The sequence below is a fragment of the Peromyscus eremicus genome, chromosome X (assembly GCF_949786415.1).
Source record: "Peromyscus eremicus chromosome X, PerEre_H2_v1, whole genome shotgun sequence".
NCBI lineage: Eukaryota > Metazoa > Chordata > Mammalia > Rodentia > Cricetidae > Peromyscus > Peromyscus eremicus.
The window spans coordinates 93,684,509-93,700,683 of record NC_081439.1 but is presented as its reverse complement, the minus strand read 5'-3'; the positions used below and the strand labels follow the sequence as shown (position 1 = coordinate 93,700,683).

The 16,175-nt window shown below is 35.4% G+C and overlaps 1 pseudogene; it reads left to right on the top strand.

Moving 5' to 3' along the window:
• The first annotated feature begins 7,634 nt into the window (after positions 1–7,634).
• LOC131900144 (large ribosomal subunit protein eL34-like) lies at positions 7,635–10,083 on the top strand (annotated as a pseudogene).
• Positions 10,084–16,175: the final 6,092 nt, after the last annotated feature.

Below are 16,175 nucleotides of genomic sequence, written 5' to 3'. Positions count from 1 at the left end.
ATGTATCACATTTTCATTGTCCATTCATCAGTTCATGGATATCCAGGCTGTTTCCAATCCATGGCTATCATGAATAGAACAGCAATGGACATAGATGAGCAACTACCTCTACAGTAAGATGTAGAGTACTTGGAGTATATGTCCATGAGTGGTACAGCTAGATCTTGTAGTAACAGATTTTCAACTTTTTGAAGAACCACCACACTGATTTGCATAGTGGTTGTGACAATGTGCAATCACAACAACACTGAATAAATGTTCTCCTTTCCCCGGCATCATCTCCAGCATGTGTTGTCATTTGTTATATTGATCTTGTCTATAGTGACTGAGGTAAGATGAAAGCTCAGAGTAGTTTTAACTTGTATTTTATTGGTACCTAAGGATGTTGAACATTTTTCAGTGTTTGTCATCCATTTTTGTTCATTTTGTAGAACAATGTTTAGTTTTATACTCCGTTTTCAACTGGGTTGATTTCTAGATATTGAGGTTTTTAGTTCTTTCGATATTCTAGATAGTAGCCCTCTATCAGATGGAGAATTAATTAGAAATAACTTTTCCCATTCTCTAAGCTGCTGCTTTATTTGAATGATGGTACACTTTGGTATAAATAAGCTTTTTGGTTTCATAAGGTCCCATTTATTAATTGCTGGTCTCAATATTTGTGCTATTGGTGTTGGTGTCCTATTCAGAAAGTCTTTTTCTGTACCAATGAGTTCAAAGATATTTCCTGTAATTTTTTTCTATCACATTCAATATATCTAGTCTCATGCTATGGTCCTTGATCCATTTGGAATTTTATTTTGTGCACCATGATATATAAGGATCTATTTCTATTCTTCTACATATAGCTATCCACTTTGACCAGTATCATTTTTTAAAATGTCTTTCCTTTAGTATGTATTTCTTGGCTTATTTGTCAAGACGTCCATATGTGTGTGGAATTGTGTCTTGGTCTTTAATTCTACTCCATTAATCAATGTATCTGTTTATAAGTTAATACCATGTTGTTTTTATTACTAGAGCTCAGCAATACAACTTGGAATCTGGGTTGTAATACCTCTAACAATTATTTCATTATTTAGGATTGTTTTAGATATTCTGCATGTTGTGTATCTCTTTTTCCATATGAAGTTTAAGATTGTTTTTGTCTTCTATGAAGAATTGGGTTGGAATTTTAATGGGGATTGTGTTGAGTCTCTAAACTGCTTTTGTTATGATTTCCATTTCATAATATTGATCCTACCAATCATGATCATGGGAGATCTTTCAACTTCTGGTGCCTTCTTCAATGGCTTATAGTTTTATTATAAAGGCCTTTTACTTGCTTGGTTTAAGTTGTCCTAAGATATATTATTTTTGAGGCTATTGTGAAAGGTACTGTATCCCTTATTTCTCAGTCTGTTTATCATTTGTATATAGGAGGGCTACTGATTTTCCGAAGTTAATTTTGTATCCTGATACTTTGCTGAAAGTTCTTATCAGATATACAAGTTTTCTAGTGGACTCTTCATGGTCTTTTACATATAATATCACATCATTTGAAAATAAGACAGAGGATGGAAAATACAGGATCATGAAGTAAAAATTTTAAATCTGGACTTTGTCTTGGTTAAATGGGTTCAAAGGTAAAATGCTTTTATTTCTTTCCTTAATGTGACACTAACACATTATTGGTGACTTAGAGTTAATGACTAATGCATTATATTTTGTACACATTTCTTCTATCTTATCTTCAAAGCCAAAATTATTTCTTCCTTGTCATTTAATTTGTATCTGAGACTTACCACTGAGGTTTTTCTTTTGACTTCCTATGTTTTTCATTTCCAGTTATATTTCAGTTTATATTGTTTTAATGGTTCTATATTTCATTTTTAAATTCTACTATCATGTCTTGAATTGATTTTATTTTTCACTCAACTGTTTGTACTTTCATTATCTTCATTAAAGCACTTACTCCTCTTTAAGGTCCTTGAGCGTATCATATCCATAATTGCTATTTTGAAGCCATTGTCTTGTGCTTCAGTAAATTGCTTTTCTTAGGTTCTATTACAATAGGTGTTCTGGCTTCAGGAGGAAACATACCATCTTGGTTTCTCATGTATTTTTTGCTTTGGGATCTAGGTAGGCATCTAGAATTTTAATGTTTGAAATGATTTTTTGGTGTAAATATCTGATCTTGCCTTGTTGGGTAGGCATCTTGTTCTTTGGTTGCTGTTGCCCACTCTGTGTCCTGGGCAAGTGTGGTGGCTTCTGGGTCTCTGGTAAAGAGTGATTCTGAGAATCTCTGAGGATTCACAAGGTAATGGATATGCTAGAAGGACTATCTGAAAGTGGCAGCAAAAGGACTAACTAGAGTGACCCTGAACTCTAGGTCTACACCAAGTAGCCAATCTCAAGATACTAGAGATGGAGTGGGAGGAGGGTCTGAAGCAGGGACATGGCAGCAAATTTAAGAGTAAGTTTGGAGAGACATGAATGAAGCCTGGGGAGGGGAAAAGTGTTATTTGCTTGAGCCCCAGCTATGTGCCTGGACTGAGGATCCCTGGTAGAGAGCTGTTCTATGGGACAGCAGGGAGTCACAAAGGAATGGAGATGGGCTACAAGAAATGCCTGAAAGGGGCAGCAGGAAAGAACTATGAAGACCCTGAGCCCTGGGTCTGTACTAAGAGGCCAAGTCCCTAGGTAATGGAGACCTGTAATCCATTTTGAGTTCACTATTATAAGTCATAAGAGATGGGCTTTGTTTTTCAATCTTCTGCACGTAGACCCACATTCTGATTTTCTGTAGTACAATAGTTTGATAGATCTGCCTTAGCAAAGTCCCACTAACTGAGTGGCCTAACTGTCATAAATTTATTATCTCACCCTTGTGGCAACTAGAAGTAGAAACCAAAGTATGCTCAGGGTTCTTTCTTTGAGAGGCCAGGAGTAAAGAGTCTGTTGCAGATTCTTCTCCTTGATAGGAAGATGGTTATCTTTTCTTTAAGTTCTTTCACAGAGTCTTCCCTTGATACATGTTTGCTTTACGGTCATTTTTTCCTCTTTTTATAAATATCACTCATATGGACTTGGGCCTACTCCAGTGATTTATTTTTAATTTCATTGCCTCTATGAAGAGTCAACCTTGAAATAAGGTCATAGGTGGAAGTGTAGGGGCTGAAGGTAAAACACATAATTTTAAATGGATGTAATTCAACTCAACAAATAATCTCAGGTATAAAACATTATGAGGCCTCAAATGACATTATGAAAAAAAAAGACTTCCACCCACAGCACTGTGACAGATTGCATTGTTGTAAAACTTTGAAATTATATTTAGTTTTATTGTGCCCATCAATGAGACTTCATAGATGGAAAGACAGGTTGTGTTGTTGTTAAAATTCTACATTACATTAGATGGAAGAAAAGTTTCTCCAATTTTATTTCCTTAGTCTTAGTTTCAATTTTGCCAAGGTTGAAGATATGTTTGGCCATCTGAAAACTTGGAAATTTCCCTTGCTCCCTCATTCATAATGAGAATAATTGGAAACAAGGAGACTATGTGCAAGCAATTGCCAATATACCATAGACTATGAGGTCAGCATTTCTTTTATATGTAATATATTTCCATAAATCAGCCACCATTAGGATAACAACATGGGGATAAATTCTGTCCAAAATATATTAAAACCTAATGCTGGGGTTAGGGTTCGTATTTTATACTGTGTAGTACTCTTCAATTTTTCAGAAAATGAATGTCATGAAAATACATTTTGTTTTAAAAATCCCTTCAAGTAAGGGATTTTCATGAACAGCTTCCCCAAAATGACAATAATTATTTATTCAGCTTTTATGCACTGGGTATTTACTTTGTGTTCAATTTTACACTAGACACCATGAGGATATTCACTAAAGGGTATAATTCCTAGCCACAAAGGAGTTAATTTACAGAGAGAGTATACACACACACACACACACACACACATACACACACACACACACACACACAAATTCAAAGTAACATCCCATAAGTGCTTCAAAAGAAGTAAAACAAAGAAAATATAATCATTTCCAGAGGTCTTTGATTTATGGCTTTTTCTTTTACTCAGTATTCTGGAGAGTGAACTTGAGGACACTTTACAGCCACAATTTAAGAACTGTTTTTTGAAAGCAGAAGGTCAAATCTGGTCACAGGAGCTGATAAACAAGGAGACTTATATGTCTGTGTCAAATGGAAATGTGGCTGTGTTAGTTCAGCAGTTCAATCAAATATCCAAAACCCTCTATCAGTATAAACAGAGCCATAACTTTTGCAGGCCAAGGAAACAGAACAAAAATCACAAGCAAAACCAAACAACCTATCAACAAACAAACAAATAACACTGCCAAGAGAATTGAAATGAAAATGAAATTACTGCTATTTCACGAAATTTATGATGCCCCAAATCCCATTTAAGTTAAGCGCCTGATAGAGAAAAAAATGTATTTAATTAAATGTGTGGCAGGCCATTCATAGTTTCCTTTCTGGGCTGCAGAGGATTTACTCCATGTTGCCTATTATGGTTGGCAACAGTTCTTGGCAAATGTACCAACCAAAAATCAAAATAAATTAAAATACTCTGATGCTTTCTCTCATTGAACAAGCTTGGAAAAGATTGAGAAATTAAGAGGGTTCTGAGAGAAACTTCCATGTGTTTCTATGGTAATGAAGATCAACAGCATGTGTCTACTGTAATTATATATTCCAAAGCTCAAAGAAAGTTTCAACTCCCACTATAATTCTGTAGCTGCTAAGAGAGAGGATTGGGATGAATTGTTATCCAAATTGCATGAAGCATTTACAAAGTAAATATGTGATAAAATTGTGAATAATTTTAAAAACAATCAGTTGCTATAATGTTTTCTAGAACTAGATCTGGAAGAGGTAGGAAACCTATTCCGTTCAAATCCATCCATTGAAAAATGAGGAAAATGAAGTCCAAACACCAGAAAAGGATCTGCCTAGGTCCTTGCAGCTAACAGAACTCCCGCTGCAACTCGGGTGTTTTTTCTCAGCTTGTTGGTCTTCCTAATAGACTGTTTATCTCTCAAAAATTCAGCATCAAAGATTGTAAATCACCTTTTGAGTGTAACAAGGCTGGCTGCTATTCCTTCTTTAAACACATGCACTCTGAAGCTCATCTTCCTTGAGTTTCCTGCTAGCATCTCCACTTACTAGTTCCATGTTTTGGCAAATAACAAAATGTGCTGTGCCTTGTTTGCTCATTTGTGAAGTGAAGATGACAGCATCTCCTACCTCCGAGAATTATTGTGAGCAGTGTATGCGTTAACATTTGTGAAATGCTTAGAAATAGGTTTGCAGTTAATGTGTTTTATTATTTTAATCATCTAAATGACTAGTAAAAATCTGACACTGAAGGCATTGAATTTTACTTGTGCTTCTTCATCCTGAGAAAATTTATGAGCAACTTCATTTTTATCTCTTACTTGCTGAACTCTTGTTTGTCTGTTGTTAGTCATCTAGCATCCTGAGTATATTGACAGTATCCCATAGCTGAAATATCCTGCTTGGCTTTATTCACTTCTGAGAACAATTGCCACACCCAAACTTCCCTGTAATTTCTTTATAACCCCAGAAATATATAATTCTACCCTTCAGAGACCCATGAAATACTATCTAAATTGTTAAGATATAGTTGTTTAACATAGTTCCCTTCTGAAGGACATTGCACATTTAAGAGTAATTGTATTTAGTGCTGACATTTTAATAATTAGATGAATATATAATTAATGAATTTTAGATTTTATAGAGAAATAAAAACAGTAGATAGGAAACCAATCAATAATGAGTATTTGTTGTAAACTTAGTTAATTCTCCAGCATGGAATATATATTATTATCTTGTATTTTGGAGATAAGGAGACAGCAAATAGAGAGAAAAGAAGAAAACATGTTTTTGCTTCTTTCAGTACCAGGGATTGAGCGTAACGTTTCACAAAGGGTAGGCAAATACTCTGTCCCTGTATTGTATCCCAGACATATTTTACATTTTATTTTGAGATAATATTTTTTGGGTTTGGCATAGGTTGATTTTAAACTTATCATGTAGCCTGAGCAGGGTTTGAATTTGCCATTCTACCACTTTAGCTTCTCAGATAGCCGGGATTATAAGATTATGCGATCAGTCCTAGCTGACATGCTTAAGATTTTACAAGAAATAAACTGAAAGGCTCTTTTACAAGTATTGGTCTGTCTCCAAAGTCCATACTTAGCATTTTTAAATGACTTTTTAAACCAATTTTGTGACAGTTGCTTTTATTATTTGTGTGCATGATGTGTGTATGTGTGCATGTGTGTGAGAATATGCTTGTAGAAGTCAAAATATAACTTTATGGAGTCTCCTTCCACCCACATTGCATGTGTTTTGGGGGATCAAATACAGATAATATGTCTTTCATCATTGGGCAACAAGTGCCTTACCCACAGAGTCATCTCTCTGGCCTCCTGGTCTCGACATTATTTAAAAGCTAAAACTTACACATTTATTTATTGTGGGGGGGCATGCAAAGGCACTACAACATTTTACATGTTGAGGTCAGTGGACAGCTTTCAGGAGTTTGTTTTCCCATTCCAATATGTGGGTCCTGGTGTTGAAATTCATGCTATTAGGCATGGCAGGGAGGCTTTGGTCTGCTGAACCATCTTGCTGGCCCAGATGTTCCTAAGTGTTTTGATAGAATTCTTTAATCAGTGCTCCTCGTGTCATAAGGTTTGTTCAAATACCTTTTCTTCCCTATTACACTTGGTTATCTTTCTCTAGAAACTATTGAACCCTGATTTTTATCACAAACTGATACATATTCAGAATATACTGTTTCACTTTAAATGGAAAAGTGGGATACCAACTGGAGACATAATAAATCCTACGTGACAAATTTTGAATATAACACTGTATCAAATGCAAAATTCTTTCATACATTGAGCCCTCTGTTGATTTAGCGTGAAATACAAAGACAAAGCAGAAATCAAACAGTCAAAATGAGTATGTGTTTGCAACAGCTCCGCTCCATGGACACCCTTGACTAGTTAGTTATTTCAGAGCAGAAGAAAATGCAAGAGGGTTTTTATCTAAACTGTCAAAGTGTATCTTACACTAATGGACTGTTGACAAGACAGGGAAAAACATTAAGTGAAAGCATAAATGCGCAATGATTTGGGATTAAATCTGAGACATTCTGGTGTAAGAACCAAGCACATGTGACATACTCTTCAAGTACATGAATTAGCATAAATATTTTATGAGCTTGTCAAACTCTATTCAGAAAGGCACAAGATTTTATATTTGGAAAAAAACATTTTTGTCACAATTCATTCTTTGCTGAAGCACCTCATTTTATAGTTCTAAGAAAAGAAAATCCAAGTGGAGAGTTTATGCAGATCTATTAACTTCTCTGAGATGAATGTATATTCCTCTGAATGAATGACTTCTCTAAGTGACATACCAAAACTTATTTATATATCCAGAAACCATTGTCTTTTATCAGTCAATAAATGTAGCACCTGCCATCTGTAGAGTTGTATGCCATATGTTAGAAACATTCCAGCAATATAGAGCTCAGATTCTGCATGGGAAGAAATACCCATGACATATTGAAATGACAGGTAAGTAAGTAACAACGCATAATCTAAATTGTATAGACAGAGCGTCAGATGAGGTCGAAGTTTCTGGCAGTTGCAGTACCAGGATGAAGATAGGTCAGCTTTCACGGTTTTATTGCATATAGTTTAAGTCTTACCCAGTATATTTCCTGTCTGCCCTTGGGAATGCATAATAAGGAAAGGTAAATGTGTTTCTCCAGAAAAGAAGATAAGTAACAAAAGTTAATTAAAAACTTGTTTATGTACTTCAATAGGTAAGCTCCATGGAAGTAATTCAGTAATTTATAGGTTTAAGGCTCTTCCATTTCAAAAGACTATTGGATGGTAAGATATGACACAATCTAAAATTACCCTAAGTGATGGAAAATGACTAGAAAATGGTAATCATGTGTGCAGACTGTAGCTTGCCAGTACTGCCCAGCATCATATAACACAGACCCCAGATAACACCTTCTTCAATAACAAAGCAAGGTCGTCGACACAAATAAGAGAAAAAGCCTATGAGTCAGCTCAAAAAGTGCCAAAAGAAAGTATAGAAAGGAGAGGAAGAACAAATGAGAAGAATATAGCAGCCATAGATCATGTCTGAAAGTCAGAAGACAAGAAAGTGATGTAAGAAAGAGCAAACAAGCAACCAAATGCCAGGGATCACACAAAAACAAGTTATTAAAAGAGACAGAAGACTGTATCAAAGCCAAGAAACAATGAGAACAGAGGCAAGTAGAACAGGCAGAAAATTAGAAAGTCAGATTATTGAAAGAAAGCCTAGTTGACTGACTTTCTAGGGTTGTCTACTTGTAGACATGGCCCCGGGCTGCTAAAGCCTTAAGACTACAAGGGTCTGCAAGGTTTTTGCACCTCACTCTTCTCAGGGAAAATTTGCTGATATGAATGACACATGACCTGGGGCTGTAGAGCCTTCATTTCATTGCTATTAAAAAGGTTGCTACACAGTCAAACTAAATTAATGGAGAAAATAGTCATCAAAGGTTGGATTTTATATAGGTTATAAATAAACCTTTGTTCTATTTAATGTTCCTGCAAAGAGCCATTTACTATTGGCATATGAGCATTTTAGCCACCTTCTGTATTTATAAAGCAAGACAAAACTGGGTATCAAAATGTGTTTTGAGCAAAGGATTATGCTTGTGGTTTAGGACACTATCAATGTTTTCTGTTTCTCATTTTAACTCAAAGGTAGCCCAGTTAATTCCTCACATCATTAGTGGTTATCCTGCTATTGTCATATTTAGAAATACTTCCACGAGTTCTGGAGTGGTTAAGGTGATGGACTAGAAATGCATCCACTAAAACAAAGCTCTGAAATGTTGATAAGACATTTTGTTACTGTAGAGATTTCATTATTTTATCAAGAAACACATTTCTAGGAATAATTTTCAAACAGTTGTTAAAATAAATTTTGTGGAAGATTATATGAGCTCTTCTTAAGTAATTGTCAGCAACTGGAATACTTGATTATCTTTAGCATACACTGCCTGTATCTTTTTCAACCATGGGAAAGTTAACTAAACAAAAAAGAAGACACACACCATTCACAGCAAAAGGAATAAAAAGAATATGTGTTTCCCTCACTTTGTAGGAAGTTGACAATGTAAAAGAATTATTTATGAGGGGACCAGTGCTTAGACACACACAGAGTGGTCCAGCATTTGACCTACCATCGTAGGCTTTCCCACAATACAGCCTCTAAGAAAACTAGTCTGTCTCGAACCCTGGCAACAGGATTGTTTACTTTTATACCAAGAAGGCTGAGAAAGCACCTAAATCCTCATGCAGTGTATACCCAGGCAGACACTGAGAAGTTTGTGCTGTGAGACCAAAAGTCCTTAAGAGATTATTTACATCTTCTTCAATTTCTTTTTTCAGTGACTTAAAGTTCTTGTCATATAGGTCCTTCACTTGCTTAGTTAGAATTACCTACCCCAAGGTATTTTATATCATTTGTGGCTATTGTAAAGGGTGATATATCGGTAGAACTCATTCAATGACTGATGGAAGCAGATGCAGAGATCCACGGCCAGGCCCCAGGTGGAGCTCCAGGAGTCTAGTCAGCAAGAAAGAGGAGGGATTGTATGAGCGAGAGATGTTGAGACCATGATTGGAAAAAGCACAGGGACAAATAGCCAAACTAGCGGAAACACATGAACTATGAACCAATAGCTGAGGAGCCCCCAACTGTATCAGGCCCTCTGGATAAGTGAGACAGTCGATTAGCTTGAACTGTTTGGGAGGCCAATTAAAAAATAATAAAAAAAAGCCACTTCAAAAACAAAAGAGATTGTTTAAGGCACGTCAGCAGGGCCTATGGTGATTCCACGTGTGCCAAATGCCTGTGATAGGATCAAGCAGGCTTTCACTATTGAGGAGGAGAAAATTGTTGTGAAAGTGTTGAAGGCACAAGCACAGAGTCAGAAAGCAAAATAAATATGCAGGTTTTTAAAGTAATAAAAGTTAAGACTTGGTCTGTGGGAAAAAAGTAATTATTTACTTCACACAAGTTAGGAAATAACAAGGAACTATTCCCTCCTGCTACAGTCTTAGGAAATACAGAAGTAAAATACTTGGAGTAGCTTAAGTTAACATCAGTTCTACCTACATATTCTTTCATTTCACTTTGAAGTTAGATACAGATTTGGTCAGGGGATTTTCCATCATCTCCTAGGATGCAGAGTGTGGAATGTTCAAGTCCTTGCTTCATGTGGTAAAACAGAGGAGTTAGTTAATGTACCCTGTGATGTTTCCCTAGAAGGGGAGAGTACAGGTACTTATGGAAGCACTGGCATCAGAAACGGGTAGGGCTCATCTTGCCTTAATATAAATAAATGACAATATAATTCCTTCAGAAATGGCATTTCTTTTTCTGGAATGAATTTATGTCTGTCAGATGAGTGTAGAATATTTGAATTGTATATTGCAAATTAAAGCTATGCTGTGAATATTTGACTTTGGAGAAACTCAAGCATAATTTTAATCTGAAAAAAATCATATAAGTGATTTATACTTATACATATATATATATTTATAACATGAATAAATGGTTACTTTAAACAGTCTAATATTTCAATAGCCTAGTAGCTCTTTTAACTGAGTTTCTCAAGTAATATCCTGGATTTTGTGTCATAAAATACATTACTTTTTATTTTTTATTTAGTTTTTTTTTTTTTGAGACAGGGTTTCTTTGCATAGTTTTGGTGCTTGTCCTGGATCTTGCTCTGTAGAACAGGCTGGCCTTGAACTCATAGAGATCCACCTGACTGTCTCCTGAGCGCTGGGATTAAAGGTGTGCGCCACTGCCGCCTGGCAATACTTTCCTTTTTAAAGATTTATTTTTTATGTGATGAGTATTTTGTCTACGTGTGTGTGTGTATATGTGTGTGTGTGTGTGTGTGTGTGTGTGTGTCTGTGTGTGTCTGTGTGTGTGTGTGTGTACCACATGCATTTCTGGTACATGTGAAGTTCATGAGAGGGTGTCAGATTGCCTGGAACAGTTCTGAGTAGCCATGAAGGTACTAAGAATCAAACCCAGGTCCTGTGCAATTGCTCTTAATCACTGAGCTATTTCTCCAGTCCCAGCTATTTATATGTTATATGAGCTGGAAATTTAAGTATGCTACACATTCTGCCTTCAGACACCTTGGCTCAAATTGTCCTCCTGCCTCAGCCTCCCAGGAAACTGAAATTCACTGCACTAGGCTTGTTTCTTTTACTACATTGAGATTTAAGTGAATTATAATCTAATAATCAACACTTTTAATTTTACCACCACTTCCCAGGGCCTCCATAACATTTCTATTGAAGAATGAATACATTTCCTCAAAGGATTAACATATTTGTACTGATTCATTGTAGTATATGTGATCAAAATCCATTTTGTCACAGTAAGACTTCAAAGGCAGTGTTTTTTAAATAACTTGTAGGATATTCAATCCCCCCAATTCATATACAAGGCTAACATTTTCTATATGCTAAAATTCTGTACTTATCTTATTCAGTCCTGTGTTAACACCAGTCTGAAGAGGTTATTTTGAATAAATGACAGAAGTCACATATTTTGAAAAGACAAGGAGAAAAGTGTTTACACTAGATATGTAATTGCCAGAGAAGGATCCAATGGTGTCCCAGTACATTGGAGAGGGCATTAGAAAACTTTCTCTGCTTTGCTATTCTGGGAGAATACTGTGCCTCTAAAATGGGAAAATATGGCTTGACAGATTTGTTTCCAAAGGAAAAAAGTGAATCTCAGAAAGATGATATCTTCAGTATATTTAGAATGCTGCAAGCCTAAGGTACAAAAAAGTTAGTAACAAAACACTCATTGTAACTATTCCAAAGTAATTAGTGGAAGGTAGAAATACTAGTTATCTGATATCATAACTTCCTTTTAAAACTCCTGAGCAGCTGTTAGTGAAATTTTAAATTGTGTAACACCTTTGAGCTATAATCTTTCTCGGTTCCAAAACCTAAGCAAAATTGTGTTTATGGAGAAAAGAAAAATATCTAAATTGAAACAATAGAATGTAATTCTCACTCACATCTTGTTGTATAAGAAGTATTTTCGGGAGATTCAGTTCTTTTGGTTTTTTGGTTTTGAAATAAAGCACAAACCAGCTTTGGGGAATGATGTTCTCAAATGAGAAAGAAATACTTTGTTAGTCTTAATGATAATGTACCATCTTTGTAGAAGTGAATTAGTTTAATCATAACAGGCAATAATCTATTGGGAAAAATCTGATTTTCTTTTCTATTTATATTCCCAAAATAATCAGATTTCAGCCACAGGTATTAGATAACTCATTCAAATCTTAAATAACATGCTTACAATGATAAAAATGATAACTGCATTGCTGTTCAGAGTATTCAATCCTAGGCAAAATATCTCTACAAGAAAATTCCTGAAGCCAGCACAGAGGAAACAAAAGGCAAAAAGAGGAAATGAAACAAAAAGGTCTCAAAGAGCAGCTTGCATTTCATTTTCTTTTCTGTTTATTTTTTTTAAGAGGAACCTATTCCTCATGCTGGGTTGCCTTACCCAGCCTTAATACCAGGGGAGGAGCTTAGTTCTACCTCAACTTGATATGCCATGCTTTGTTGACACCTGTAGTAGGACGGGCCCACAGGGTCCAGGAAATTGGCTAAAACCAGTATCTAAGTCATGCACATAATGTACTTCCTTATGAGCCAACCTGGAGTCATCCTGAGGGCCTAGCAACAGGTGCTGTCAGATTTCATGGTCACTGTCAGAGTTCCTGATAGTGCCCAGCCAATGAGGGACAGCCACTCAATGCTACCAGATTGGGACACAGCTTGGGTGCTGGCAGGAGGGTATATAAGGCCTTCATCATTGTTGAATAAACAAGTCTGCTGTTTGCCTTCAACTGACTCCCTGTGTATTTGTCATTGATGCTGTGCCTTCTCACCCCCTCCCCAGAGGGAGCCATTAGGAACCAGCAACAGACACCAATGGGAGGGCTTCCCCTTTCTGAACAGAAACAGAGGAGGAGTGAATGGGGAGTAGAGGGGAGATAGGGAGAGAGAATGGGAGGAGAGGAGAGAGGGAAAACTGCTGTCAGGATGTAAAATAAATGAATAAATTTAACTAATTATATATATACACAAATACATAATATATATATATATATAAATATATATATATATGCAAATCCATACAACCATCCTAAAAATGAAAGGGTCCTACTGTGTAGGTCTGGCTGACTTGTAACATGCTATAAAGATCAAGTGGGCTTTGAACTCATGGTGATGCTCCTGCTTCACCTTCTAGTCTCCAGTAAGTGCTAGTATTACAAGTGTACCACACCCAGCTCTATTTTTAAAAATTATTTTATCTGATGAAATTCATTAATCAAACTTGTGAATAGCTGTGAATGCTATAGTTTCTGTCAAAGAATTTATTTCACTATATCTTAATTGTAGGACTACTATAGATAAAAATGAACACATTTAGTAGTTATTTTTCTCATCACAGTACCAAAACAACTGACAGATACAACTAAATGGAGAAAAGGTCTATTTTGGATCATTGTTTCAGAGATATTTCAGTCTTTCATGTTGGGAAAGGCATGGAGGATTTCACGATGGTAGGCATATATGGCCAGTTCTCATATTTTGTTAGACCAGAACCAGAAATAGTTTGAATTTTCAGACTTATCACTAGTGACCTACCTCAATCATCTGGGCTCCACTTCCTAAAACCTCAAAAGTTTCAAACAAGATGTACATGCTGTGGAATAAGCAGTTGAAACATGAAGCTCTGAAATCATTCTATATTCCAACCATAGCAACATTAAAACAGACATGTAAGTAAAAAGAACACATGAACACAAAGGCAACATATTCATGTTTCTTTTTTTCATTTTGGGTTTACCTATTCAAGAGTGAATTTTGTGTGTATTTGATTGTTTATGGTATGAACCCATCTATATTTAAGATTTCTCATTAATCAGGCAAGAAAAATAGTTCAAACATTGCGAGTGAGGTATACAAACTATTTAGTCATTCTTTACCTTATTTATTTGTACCTACCACTTATTTTGCCACATGTGTAATACATAGCAACAAAGGCATGTCCCCATCATGATTAGAGCAGGGATACAAATATACAGTAGAAGATAATTCTGGATGGTTGATTTCAGATAATTTTTTTAGATGCAGAGGGGTTCTTTTTAGCTCAGATAATAATTAGAATGTTTTCTTAGTGAGAAACAGCAAAGAACACACACACACACACACACACACACACACACACACACACACACACTCTACTCTGTTTTTACTGGGTTAAGAAAATTTTATTATTAATTATAACTTTTTATAATTTTTATATCAAAATTCCAACTTCTATGTAGGTTTACAATGTCTTCTCTATTTAATTTACTCGTCTTAAAAAATTCATCTTTCATTATGGGAGTAATTTTCAAAATTTTTCCAAAGAAATGTTTAGGCTAATCCTAGGAGACTTTCAGGCAAATACATTAGAGTCATCTTCTTTATACTTTTATCAGCAAATGACTCAGTGCAAGGTAGTCACTAATATCTAAAATCAAACATGCAAAACAATTGAAAATAAGGTGAATATTGTAATTTATATATTTTCTAACAAAAATGTAAGTCTCCCTGATTCCCTCACTCTCTTCATTCCTTCTTTAATGATTTCTGTAGCTTAATCGGTAGATTAAAGGACATTTTAAAAAGATTCCCACATAGAGCTATTACATATAGGGTTATATGTAGAAAATACTTTTTAATTGCCATTCTTTCCCTCTATGTAGACATTATCTACTTTATATTTTGCCAGGCCAAAAACATGCTGTAATAAAGGATCAGGAGAAAGGCAATATATATTATGCCTTAGGACATTTAACTATTATAAAGAAAAATATCCTAACATATAATCAGAGTTATACAAACAGCAGCTAGTCTAGGAGTTTTAATTCCCCCATATCCCCCATCCTCGTGCTGGGTCTCGCAACAGCAAAAAGAAAAAGAAACAAAAGCAACTTGATATCACTCTTTCCTCACTACTGCCACACAAATGTACACAGTACTACAGTATTGGAAATGCTCCAAGCAAGGCCAAATATAATCAGCTATGTATTGATGCACACAGTTATTTCTTTCATTTAGATTTTAATTATTTACTAAATTCAACGTTCATATTTAACCTTAACTCAAACTTGACTTAAATGACTTCCTTGATATTACTTAAGTGAATTATTAAAAATTGCATATAGTGTTTCATTTATTCACCCCTTCTATTCTAATATACTACAAAGTTTAAAAAAAGCCAGTAGAAGAAAATTACCCAGGTCCTTAGCTACAGTCTACGAATACATTTTATCTTAAAAGGATGTGGCTTTCTGGTGGGGTGGTAGAATATACTCCATCACCTCAGGACTCCATGGGTAGAGGCAGGTAGATGTTTGTAATTTTGAGGGCAGTCTGGTCCATATGGTGAGTTGCAGAACAGCCAGAGCCACAAAATGGGGCCATATCTAAAAGTAAGGAAAAAATGTTTAAGAGTGTATTACTCTCCAATGATGTCTTACATTGAAGAATAACTACATAGCTTATGGGGTTCTGAGCAGAATAAAAATATTAATGCTTTGCATAAAAATTAGTAAGGATTTCAAGTTAGTGACAAGAATATAAAAGCAAATATGGGAGTCTCATAATCATGCCCATGAAGTGAAGATTGCTGGTTTACATTATACATTATTGTATAATTAAAGCACAGAATATTTAAAATTCTCAGAACCACTAATGAGATGTGTACCAGTTAATATCAGTCCCATTTTTATGAGGTACTTACAGAATTCCATGTTCAGAAACTTGCATAGCTACATAACTGGTAAATGATGAAGATGAAACCATATTCTGTTTTTCCACCTTGTATTCCAAAAACAAAACAGAGCAAAAAGTGCGCCCATCTGTTAATCAGCTATGCCTTACTACTATGAATCCCAGTAATACACATGTCCAAGCAATATCCATGTGAAATT